Source organism: Oncorhynchus nerka, linkage group LG19 (genome assembly GCF_034236695.1).
Source record: "Oncorhynchus nerka isolate Pitt River linkage group LG19, Oner_Uvic_2.0, whole genome shotgun sequence".
NCBI classification, from domain to species: Eukaryota; Metazoa; Chordata; class Actinopteri; order Salmoniformes; family Salmonidae; genus Oncorhynchus; species Oncorhynchus nerka.
Window position 1 is genome coordinate 6,348,415 of NC_088414.1, and position 13,469 is coordinate 6,361,883.

Consider the following 13,469-nt stretch of genomic DNA (forward strand, 5'->3'; position numbering starts at 1 on the left):
GCTAACAGTATGCCTGCTGGGCCTTTACCAGTTAACAGTATGCCTGGTGGGCCTTTACCAGTTAACAGTATGCCTGCTGGGCCTTTACCAGTTAACAGTATGCCTGGTGGGCCTTTACCAGTTAACAGTATGCCTGGTGGGCCTTTACCAGTTAACAGTATGCCTGGTGGGCCTTTACCAGTTAACAGTATGCCTGGTGGGCCTTTACCAGTTAACAGTATGCCTGGTGGGCCTTTACCAGCTAACAGTATGCCTGCTGGGCCTTTACCAGTTAACAGTATGCCTGGTGGGCCTTTACCAGTTAACAGTATGCCTGCTGGGCCTTTACCAGTTAACAGTATGCCTGGTGGGCCTTTACCAGTTAACAGTATGCCTGGTGGGCCTTTACCAGTTAACAGTATGCCTGGTGGGCCTTTACCAGTTAACAGTATGCCTGGTGGGCCTTTACCAGTTAACAGTATGCCTGGTGGGCCTTTACCAGTTAACAGTATGCCTGGTGGGCCTTTACCAGTTAACAGTATGCCTGGTGGGCCCCAAACCAGCAGCTGGGTTAACTACTACCTCCACCTTACCGCTCCACATATCCGTTCCCACGGCCATCCACACACAGGCAGGTCAGACAACAGCAGAAGTCCCAGGGGAGTAACTCTGAAGAACTCTAAGAGGGTGTATTTCATTTCACTAGTCAGAGAGTTCTGTTCATTCCTAAACAGCAAAAGAGTACGCTGCCCTGGTATAGAGAGCGAGAGAGAGAGAGAGAGAGAGAGAGTCCAGCCAAAGGGAAAGTCATCTCATCTCCAGCCTTCTCTGTTTCATCACTGAGTCAGAGACTCAGATCAATCGGATGAGGCGGTAGGTAGACAGGCGTCTCTCTCTCTCTCTCTGCATCTCTCTGCTTCGTCCAATTGGACGTGGCCGCGGGATGGCGGGATTTACGACCCAGTTCCCGTCACGATGGTGTTCCTCGCCGCCAAGCGTGCCATGAAAAAAATGATCCTAAAAAAGCTCTAAGCGCTGACTGTGTGGCCCACCCTGGCACAGACCCCAGAAGCAGAGCCAAGACAGACTGCTCAGTTAAGAGCTTCAGGGGAACTTTAAAAAAGGGGAGCATAGGAGAGCTAGTAGAGGCAGGCTGTACAGTGGGAGTAAAACATTGTAAACCAGCATCATTTCCTTTCGATCCCTTCTCTCTCTCTATGTGTGTGTGTGTGTGTTTGGTGTTCTGTGTATTAACTCTGTATTGTGATTACATGCTATATATTGCTGGGCACACACACACACACACACACACACACACACACACACACACACACACACACACACTTTACCACACAACCACTTACCTTCACTGCTTCAGCATGAGTGACTTTATCGAACACTGTGTTGTTGACTTTCATAATCTGATCCCCAATCCTTAGTCCCTCCTTTTCGGCAAGGGATCCCGGCTCCACCAGAGACACATAGATCCCGACCCCGTGCTCCGATCCTCCGCGGATACTGAAACCCAAGCCCTCGTTGCTCTTGTGCCGTTTCAGGGTCACTTGTCGAACCTCTCCTGGAGGCTCGTGCAGAAAGCCTCTCCCGAGCAGCGGGACGAGGGGAGCTGTCCCATCGCTGCTGGTGCTGAAACTATCCGGAGAGCCGCGCATCGCAACTTGAGATCCGGGAGGGGTTGGCAAGAAATGCCCAGGAGGAGTTGGACTCCCACTGGGAACTTCGCCCAACGCTTCGGCGCTCCCATTTCTGGCAAGTAAATCCGATTTCAAGTAAAGGCCCTCCGAGGTGTGCTGGTCAAACAAAAGCTGGTCTGAGCGGGGAATGACCTGTCGTAGCATGGGCAGAAGTTGGCGTTTGCTGGGCGCATTGAGGATGACTTTAAGTGTTTGAACCAGGTCGTAGACATTACGCTTGGAGTGGTACACGTTGAGGCAGTGGATGAACTGCTCCCGCTCCAATTCGTTGAGCAGCAGGTTGAGCGCGTTGTGCAGCTTCTTGACATTGGCTGACAGCGTGCGGGCACTCGAGGCCACCGAGTTGGCGGAGGAGGAGTTGAGCGACATACGCTCTAGATCCGTGCTCATTCTAGACATGTGACTGCGTCACGCAGCAACACTGGAGCGGGGAGACATTTGGGCATTAGGGGCTGACAATGCTGGGGTATGCTCCTTTAAAACGGAGCGTGGCATAGCGATTCCTGCAGGACGTCCACTCCACTAATAGTCATATTGGCTAGGTCTGAGCCTGGGTCTGGCTTAGCCAACCGGCTGAATTCCAACAGTTTTAAGAACGCAGCCTCGAGCAATGAAATACACAACTTAAGTTCAATGTTATAATTTCAAACACAAACTATAGGACATATTCAACAGATTTGCAGTTTAAATAACAGCCTAACATCAGAACTTCAGTAGGCCTAATGCGTAATAAGTTAGGCTAATCATGCGTCAAAAAGGCACCTGAAATAGACTAACGCACATAGAAGAAACATTTCGGAACCGTGGTCAGAAAACTCACAACTCTGTCAGAAAGCGTAATGGTGAGCACGACAAGCTTCTGTGTCATTAGCTCGTGTCTTGCTTTTGTGCGTGAAGAGATCAGGTAGCCCGCCAGCTGCTTCTCCGGTATCCACAGATATCACCTAGTCAACAGGCACCGGAGAAAAGCTTGAGCGCAACAAAATAAAACATGTCTACTACTTATGAATATCAAGTGGTAAACTTAAGCCTACCATTATGTATGCATGCGGAAGATTCGGAAATAATACGCGCGATGTTCTTGATAGAAGTAGTTATTTTTGCTTGGTTCCTTTATCGGCGACCGAAGTTCATATTGTGGAGTTGTCTATCCAAATATATCCAGCCTGAGCTTTAAAAGTGTTACAAATAACGCATAGACAATTCAGCCATTTTCAAGTAATCCAGAGTTTTAAAAATCCTGGTAGTTTTTTGTTTATATCCCTTTATCTTGTATCCTGCCTTGCGTTGACCTAGACTGCAGATGCGTCTCCGCGAGCTTCCCGAGCATATAGACGCTGCTAGAGTGTGTCGCTCCCTCTCTCCAGTCTCTTGTCAGGAGGAAATGACGCAGCCAACAGTGTGGAGTGAATAAGTTGCTTGGTAACAAACAACACACACTCCTCTGGTCGACCGAGTGCAGACAGAACTCTAATTGGCGATACCTTTTTAGCTTAATTGAAAAGTTGAATATTCGAAGCGCACTACAGATTGACGCAGTCATTATGCACGCGGGCACGCACAGATGCATCGATAATAATAAGGATGCGAACACACATGGCATCAATATGCACTGAGCAAAGAAATGACTGATTGTTTAATTGGCTTTACCACAGCAATCTGATGTAATTATGTGGGCTTTAGTGCACAGACAATGTATTCCAATCCCCTGTGAATAGACACATCTCTCATCGTAAAAATGTCTGTCCATGGTTAACAATATGATAGTAGAGATATAACAATATAACTAATTCTAGTCACATATTGTTATCAGTGAATGGACATTGTTATTGTTGAGTGGGGAGCATGGCGGGAGGCACAGATCCACAGATAACGTCACATCTAGCTGGTCTAATTATAGGCCATCTGTGATACTGGATTATCACTGGATTATCGCTGGACAGATTCAGCCTGCCAGTCCACTGCGTCGACTGATGGGGCAGAAAGCAACGAGTTAAATAGTAAACGAATACACAAGTGAACCACCTGACAGCAGAGCAGGGTCGCGTTCAGCAGGCAAACATTGCAGACAGAAGTGTCACAAATAGAGCTGGCATGATTCTACATGCCAGACTCAGAGAGGTTTGTTCGAAATCACACGTTTCTGTCCTCCACAACATTGTGCTCTGCTGAATGCATCCAAGTTTGCCAGAGAGGAATCGTCCAATAGCAATGTCAATAGGACTGGACTTTGCACCGTGCATCATATCAACATGGTATTAGCATGTTAATAAGTCATTTTCTCTTTCCATAGGTGCTCTCTGTGAGATCTGTTTATGAGACATCAGCGCAGCCATGTTATACTCATCTGAGAGACATCCAGTGGCTCTGGGAGATGCGATCCAACCGCCTCAGTAAAGGTTCACCTGTGAAGAATAATGAGGAATGGAGTCCTTGTCTCCACTAAACTGAGCTGTGGGTACGGGTCAGAGAGAGAGAGAGAGAGGGAGAAAGAGAGTGGGAGTGATTGATAGCGCTAATTAAAGGAGTTTGGGGGCGATCGCTGAGGGAAAGCAAAGTAAAACACTATTATAAAGTAGAGCATCCACAATCAGATGGAGAAAGAGTGACAAACAAGAACAATTCCACAACAATAAGCAAAGATGAGAGAGAGAGGCAATTAACAAGTCTCTTCCCTCACAGAACCGGCCAAGCTAATGGCTTTGGCTATCAGCTTGATTTTCAATGTTATTGCAGAAACTCCGCATTGCGATTGCAAGGACAGACAAATATTAATCCTATAGTTCATAGTGGCAGACAATTAAAGTATAATTGAGGCCACTGTAAGCCACCACCAATAGTGTGGTGCAAAATCAAGAACCTTCTGACAGAGCCATCTGAATGGACTTCAGTGTGTGTGTGTGTGTGTGTATGTGTGTGTGCAAGAGAGAGCGCTGCAGAAAATGAGATAACATTCAGCACCGTGGACAGTGTGTGTGTGTGAGTGCTTGCTTGTGTGCGCGTGTATGTGTGTGCGTGCGTGCGTGCGCGCGTGTCTGTGTGTGTGTGTCAAGGGGTTTTAGCTATCAGCAGTTGTGAATGACATAGAGAGAATGAAAAATTATATAAATAGCAGACAGAACTGTTCCTGATTATTTGAATAATTTTGTACTGAGAAAGAGACTTAAGTGCTTTATGTAATAGGCTTAGTTGAATATGACTCAGTCCTATCCCCAGTCATCAGTTTTGTGCAAATGGAAACTGTTTATGCCCTCCATACTACTGGAATGGACTCCATTAAGCAACATCAGCCAATCTAAAAACAACAAAAAAAATCTATATTATCATAACAGTGTGCTATTGCCACTCCTAGTTCAATTACCTTCCAATTTCTATAGTAGACAGGGCAATTTATTGTAGATTTTTCATTATAGAAATTGATGATGAGGATGTGCGTATATATGGGTCAATAACAGTTAATAACAGGTGGCAGGTAGCCTAGCGGTTAAGTAACCGAAAGGTAGCTGGTTCGAATCCCTGAGCCAGCAAGGTGGAAAAGTCTGAGCAAGGCAGTTAACCCCCGACAACAATGGCTCCCTGGGCGCCGATGACGTCGATTAAGACAGCCCCCTGCACCTCAATGCCTCAGAAGGGTTGGGTTAAACGCAGAAGACACATTTCAGTTGAATGTACTCAGTTGTGCAACCGACTAGTTACCCCCCTTCCATAACAGTTCACAACAAATCTTCTGATACACAGAGTAGTGTGATATCCCAGAGGTAGGCTAGTCAGATGCTAGTGACTTTGGTAAGCCTGAGAGCTTGGTGCATTAAGTTTAAATGGCTAGAAAGGCTCTTAAACTGGAAGTAAGAGTTCCTTGGGGATGAACCACTATTCCTGTGTTTCACGCATGCATTTATTTTGGTCCATTTCACAACAGCAGGAAGTGAATTTGCATGTTAAGCGTGTTAAGTGATCTCTCCCTAGAGTCATACATAGAGATATATATGGCTCCATCCCTCCCCATGTCCATTCGTTGTCTTATTTGATTTGTATCCCTGTTAAAGCTAGCACTTATCAGGTAATGCTAGCTACACCATTGAATTGTAGGAATCATTTACTTCAGCTCTCCACTCTCATTCCTCTAAATGCAGCACGAAGATGAAAACCGACGAAGGCTGTTATGGTAGTTTGCTACCCTGCTAGTTTTAGTATAAATTGCACACCCTCGGCTGTGGAACTTTTGAATAAAGACAATTCAGTGCCTATCATACAAATGCAGGTCCTGATCATGTTGTATCCCATCATTATATTTTCTAGGTTAGGCCTATGTGAGACGAAATGACTGATACAGGAACGAATGACTGCCTTCAACTTGGAAGAGCCCTGGTGAATATGACTTCCAACACATTTTTTGGACTGAACTTGGACTGAACTGATTGCTTCAGCCTCGGACTACAGGGAGAGACACAATCCTCTCAAACAATGAAATGGTGTTTTCCATCAAGCTCTAGTATATTACTAGAGCTAGTATATTACTATACATTACTATACATTGTAAAAAAAAATCTAGTTGTTTCAATTCATTATTATTACGTAACTGGTTGCACAGCTTAGCTCCAACATGAGAAAGCTTAGGCAAACATTCTGTCAATTTAAAATGATGTGTTTGCTCAACTTGCCTCATATGTTAATTTAACGATAAAGTATTTGGGAATTTTCAAGGCTTTGGAATGAGTTGGACACCCACAGTGCTTTTGACAGATGTTGACTAAGATCAATACGTTGTGCATGTTCATTTATACAGTCATTTCTTTCCAACATGTCATCATCTGGGATTTGAACTCACAACCTCTTGGTTCACAGCCTTCTGAACTTCCTGCTACGACACAATGTCTGCGTCAATTATCTAGTAATCAGACTATTCTCTCATCATGGATTTGTTTGACTTCTTTACGTTATCATGTGTGTCAAATATGTAAGTTGAAAACATTGTATATCAAAAGCAGCGTGTGTGTTTAACTAGTTCCAGAGCCCTTTTTAGGGAAGAAATAACCATTTCTGGTTGAGTGACAACATGAGACAAGTTGAGCAAACACATAATTTTAAATTGACAAAATCTTTCTCAAGTTGGAGCTAAGTTACAGGCCTCGGTGTAACGCTCATTCCTTCGACGATAAACGCGAATCCGACCATCCCCTCTGATAAGACAAAACCGCGATTCATCAGTGAAGAGCACTTTTTGCCAGTCCTGTCTGATCCAGCGACGGTGGGTTTGTGCCCATAGGTGAAGTTGTTGCTGGTGATGTCTGGTGAGGACCTGCCTTACAACAGGCCTACAAGCCCTCAGTCCAGCCTCTCTCAGCCTATTGCGGAGAGTCTGAGCACTGATGGAGGGATTGTGCGTTCCTGGTGGAACTCGGGCAGTTGTTGTTGCCATACTGTACCTTTCCCGTAGGTGTGATGTTCGGATGTACCGATCCTGTGCAGGTGTTGTTACACGTGGTCTGCCACTGCGAGGACGATCAGCTGTCCGTCCTGTCTCCCTGTAGCGCTGTCTTAGGCGTCTCACAGTACAGACATTGCAATTTATTGCCCTGGCCACATCTGCAGTCCTCATGCTTCCTTGCAGCATGCCTAAGGCACGTTCACGCAGATGAGCAGAGACCCTGGGCATCTTTCTTTTGGCGTTTGTCAGAGTCAGTAGAAAGGCCTCTTTAGTGTCCTAAGTTTTCATAACTGTGACCTTAATTGCCTACCGTCTGTAAGCTGTTGGTGTCTTAACAACCGTTCCACAGGTGCATGTTCATTAATTGTTTATGGTTCATTGAACAAGCATGGGAAACAGTGTTTAAACCCTTTACAATGAAGATATGTGAAGTTATTTGGATTTTTACAAATTATCTTTGAAAGACAGAGTCCTGAAAAGGGGAGGTTTATTTTTTTTAAACTGAGTTTAGTACATTCAGGTAACACTTTGATCTACAATATGAGTTTAAAAAAAATACTGTTGAACCATTTATTTAATACATGTATTTTTTATCATTTTTATTAAAATGTTTACAGTGGAGGAGTTCAATGAGGCATCAGGAGCAAGGCATCAGGAGCAAGGCATCAGGAGCAAGGCATCAGGAGCAAGGCATCAGGAGCAAGGCAGCAGGAGCAAGGCAGCAGGAGCAAGGCAGCAGGAGCAAGGCAGCAGGAGCAAGGCATCAGGAGCAAGGCATCAGGAGCAAGGCATCAGGAGCAAGGCAGCAGGAGCAAGGCATCAGGAGCAAGGCATCAGGAGCAAGGCATCAGGAGCAAGGCATCAGGAGCAAGGCAGCAGGAGCAAGGCAGCAGGAGCAAGGCAGCAGGAGCAAAAGCCTTGAGATACACAGACTCTGTATCCCCCCAAATTGTCAACAGTTTAAGTACACATACAGTACTTAACCATGTACACTTAACACACAACACAATGCAAGTAGGCAGAAATCAAATGTAACAGCTGGGTTTGCCTAATGTGCTCGTTCACGCTCACAGCATAACAATAATAGGAAAATACTAGGTATCTGTGCAGGAGACTGTGTGGTGCATATTTCTGGTTTCTACTTTTATCCATTTGATTTCTCTAAACACATCAGTGTGATAAAAAAAAGGTAATTCCACAGTGTCCACTACACAAAGTGACCCATTTTCCAGCTGCTTAGCTCAGTCTATGGCAGCTCCACTGATGAACATTTAATATGGCTAAAGTCCATCTTGGTCTGACACTTTCCCCTATTAGAATGGGACCAGAGACAACAGAAATGTAATACATGAAGATGTACTAAGGGAATTTGTGTGTTGTACCCCTTAATGACGAATACAATTATAGAACGCGGCATCTCCAATGCATCATTTACATTAATGGGTCTGCTTTTTCTGAAGAAACACTACCAGTCCGGTAAAACACATTAGGGAACTGCATTCATCACATTAGTGGAGTGAAATGAGCAATAAGAAAAACAAGTCCTTTGGTAAATGTTCCATTGTTTACCCAGTATCCATCTGTCTTGTATACAGTGAGTCACTTCAATGGATTCAGTGTATTTTGCCTCGTTTTTGCCTAATTTGTCTGACATAGGTTGGGACTTAAATCACCACAAAGCTGTAAGTCACTCAGATGAAGGTAGGTGTGTGACGCACCTCGCCAGACTGTGGTGTGTGGAGTGGTGGTGGTGTTGGACCGGTGTGTTGTCATTAGCTTTTTAGCAGCAGACTGCAGGTCCACGGGGATAGGCTGTCTGTCAAGCCCATTGGCATCGGTGTGACTCATGATTCTATCCTCTGTTTAGCTTCCTTGTCAGACAGAAAGCACTGCCAATCTCCAGGGATTAAATCAAATCAAACGTTATTTGTCACATGCTTTGTAGACAACAGGTGTCGGACTAATACTGCAGAGTCAAAGATTAGATAAAACATTTCATTGAATTAGTGTCAGTGAATAATGAATAAAAAATAATGAGTAAAAACAACATGACTATATACAGAATATGGCATAACAAACAGCATGACTATACAGAATAGGGCGTAAAAAATACCATGACTATACACAGTGCAGATTGTCAATCTGTCTGCTTGACTGGCCAGTAGTCACCAAATGGAAGACAACATCAGGGACTACCCGAACCTCCAATAATAAACATTGAAAAATGTTTTCCTTTGCAAAATGGTTGCTACGGTGTGTACTAATGAATATGACCATGACTGCCAGGTTGTCTTTGTTTTTGGTGTCAACTCTGGACAGGACACAGAGTACCCGAAGCAAATCCATCTTTCTCCTTTCTTCCTACCTCCTCTCTGTTCATTTCTCATCTGAGGAAGCCTGGCGCTGCACCTGACATTTCCATGATAGATAACCGGGCAACGGCGCTGGAGCCAAGGTCTCAGCTCAGATGTATTTAACTCAAATTAATTTAACTGATCTCACCAGCCCATTTTCATTTTCTGCCAGTCTGCACCACCCATGAATCACCCCATACAGGAGGAGGATGATCATTTCAGGACTTTCACTACCTTTGGGAAGTACAGCACTTACATCACAGAGAAAGCTATTTCTATGACTGATCTTATGGGATATCAACGACTCGGGGCCTCGTCTGTCTCAGCACCCCCCCTGTCCAGGGTCCTCGTCTGTCTCAGCACTTCTCCATCTGCCAGGACAGAAACACTCAGCTTCTCAATGTCCAGGCGCTCTTAAATATCCTTAACAAGCAGCACACTTTATGTGGTACCTCTTTACTACAGTTCCCACAATGCACTTTGAAACTCAGACCACTACTTTTAGTAAGAGTAAGTTTTTGACTTTTTCGGTGGTTATGTGAAAAAGGAGCTGGATATGTTTGGAGGTTAACTAATTTCTGTGGGTGTCCTCATAGATCTTTCAGAGCCTAATTTCTTGGCAAGGGGCTCACAGACAGCTTGTGAAAACTCTCAAATTCCTCTCCAGGCGACAATTAGAAGCTTCCAGAAGCCTATGCCTGCTAGAGTATCATCGAGACACACACACAGCAAGACATACAGCAGCAAGCCCCCTGGCGCTTCCCCTGGGCCTGGTACCCATAATCCTCGGCACTCAGATATCATCTTTCTTGCTAATAATAAGACAAATACGAGTCTGAAAACTGAACAGTATGAGGGAAATGAGGGCCATTAAAGTTGCACAGTACGGTGCTGTATGTTCTCCAAAAGTCTCTTTCACAGTCTGCCCTGCACTGCTGATGTGACAGCCAAGCCCATCCCATCAGGAACTGATAAGAGTTGTAATTAGATCCAACCAGGGTTATTCTCCAGGCAGACTGTTTCTGTCCTGGCAGATGGAGAAGTGCTGAGACAGACGAGGACCCTGGACAGGGGGGGTGCTGAGACAGACGAGGACCCTGGACAGGGGGGGTGCTGAGACAGACGAGGACCCTGGACAGGGGGGGTGCTGAGACAGACGAGGACCCTGGACAGTGGGGGTGCTGAGACAGACGAGGACCCTGGACAGGGGGGGTGCTGAGACAGACGAGGACCCTGGACAGGGGGGGTGCTGAGACAGACGAGGACCCTGGACAGGGGGGGTGCTGAGACAGACGAGGACCCTGGACAGTGGGGGTGCTGAGACAGACGAGGACCCTGGACAGTGGGGGTGCTGAGACAGACGAGGACCCTGGACAGGGGGGGGGGGGGGGGCAGAGCAGCAGCAACAGCAGCGACACCGGAAAAGCGGCGAAGCCTCGACGCTTCATGACATTCGCTGCATCTTTGCTCTGATGCAATCGAAATACAACACAAGATAAAAACTTGACATCTCACATGGATTATATCAAAACGTGCACAGATTGAAAATGGCACATTATACAGGCCAAAGTGATAGCTTTGGATTGGAAAGGTTTTAAAGAGGTAAGCAAAGGGCTAACATGTTCAACAGCTACTGTAGGCCGTCATAGGAGAACAGTACATGTCAGCAGACTGGAAAGCACCACATGAGTTTATATTGTAGAGAGGGAAGGCAGGGCCGGGGACCTGTCACACTTGACTGTAAAGAGCAAAGTCGGGTTAGCCTCTGTTGTAGACAGAGAGATGGGGACAGAGATGTGCCATGTGGCGTCACATCTACAGACAGCCTGCTCAGAACACAACATAACTCTGCACTTACAGGCAGACAGCTGAGTGCCCAGACACCTCTCAGAAGACACACACACACACACACACTCAAAGCTCTTCGTTTCACACCACATGTCCTTCCGCTTTTCTTCCACTCAGGCCACTATCAGATGTGTGTACAACACGGTACAAAGGCTGTCATTGTAAAATGATTTTGAAGATGATCTCACCCCGGGGAATAACAGAGAGGATAACGGAGTTCTGATTCACATTACAAGCAAAGGGCTCTATGAGACACAGTCACAAACTACCCAGCTTGGAATAGTAGTAATTTACGAAAGGTTATATCCAGAAATGTTTGGCGTGGAATGTGCAGTAGTGGTCTGGTAGAGTATAGAGGACTCCTACCCATGTTCTTCTCCAACGAGAAACAAAGTAGTCAGGGTCTTTGTCCCAAATGGCACCCTATTCCATAGTGCACTATGGGCCCTGGTCAAAAGTAGTGCACTATATAGGGAGTAAGGTGGCATTTGTCTTACCTTGTCCGATACAAATGAGCCCCACGCCAATTTGTTGACTGACACTTGGACTGAAGGAAAAAGCACAAATGACAGATGACAGCAGTGTCCCAAACACAAATACTCAAAATCGTTATTTGTCACACGACAATGACACAGTGACAGCTTTCTGATCAGACCTAATTAAGTGTCCATCAAAATGAGAACACGTGCACACCCACACACAGGATCAACCAGTCTTTGAGCCTCACAAGCAGCAAGCCTTATACATAAAGCTAGTTAAACGTTCCCTCGTGGTTAAGGAAGAGTTGGCTTAATTACTATGCTGTATGAATCACTATGACGCTTTGGTTATAAAAACTAAGATTCATGCTTCAAAATGATGCGCCCGCAGGTACACATACGTCCTGTTTTTGCTGCCTCCTGGTGTTACAACTTAGTACATAACTATTATTGCATTTAACAGGAACAGTGAGTGAAGAAAATACAAGGAAAAGTTTACAAAAAAAAAAAAAAAAAGGTGAGACAATGACTCATAAATAGAGATACTTATAGAGATACTCATAAATAGAGATACTTATAGAGATACTCATAAATAGAGATACTTATAGAGATACTCATAGAGATACTTATAGAGATACTCATAAATAGAGACACTTATAGAGATACTCATAAATAGAGATACTTATAGAGATACTCATAAATAGAGACACTTATAGAGATACTCATAAATAGAGATACTCATAAATAGAGATACTCATAAATAGAGATACTTATAGAGATACTCATAAAGAGACACTTATAGAGATACTCATAAATAGAGATACTCATAAATAGAGATACTCATAAATAGAGATACTTATAGAGATACTCATAAATAGAGATACTTATAAAGAGACACTTATAGAGACACTTATAGAGATACTTATAAAGAGACACTTATAGAGATACTTATAGAGATACTCATAAATAGAGATACTCATAAATAGAGATACTTATAAAGAGACACTTATAGAGATACTCATAAATAGAGATACTTATAGAGATACTCATAGAGACACTTATAGAGATACTCATAAATAGAGACACTTATAGAGATACTCATAAATAGAGATACTTATAGAGATACTTATAAATAGAGATACTTATAAAGATACTCATAAATAGAGATACTCATAGAGATACTCATAAATAGAGATACTTATAGAGATACTCATAAATAGAGATACTTATAGAGATACTCATAAATAGAGATACTCATAGAGATACTCATAAATAGAGATACTTATAGAGATACTCATAAATAGAGATACTTATAGAGATACTCATAAATAGAGATACTTAGAGATACTTATAAATAGAGATACTTATAGAGATACTCATAAATAGAGATACTTATAGAGATACTCATAAATAGAGATACTTATAGAGATACTCATAAATAGAGATACTTATAGAGATACTCATAAATAGAGATACTTATAGAGATACTTATAGAGATACTTATAAATAGAGATACTTATAGAGATACTTATAGAGATACTCATAGAGATACTTATAGAGATACTTATAAATAGAGATACTTATAGAGATACTTATAAATAGAGATACTTATAGAGATACTCATAGAGATACTTATAGAGATACTTATAGAGATACTCATAAATAGAGA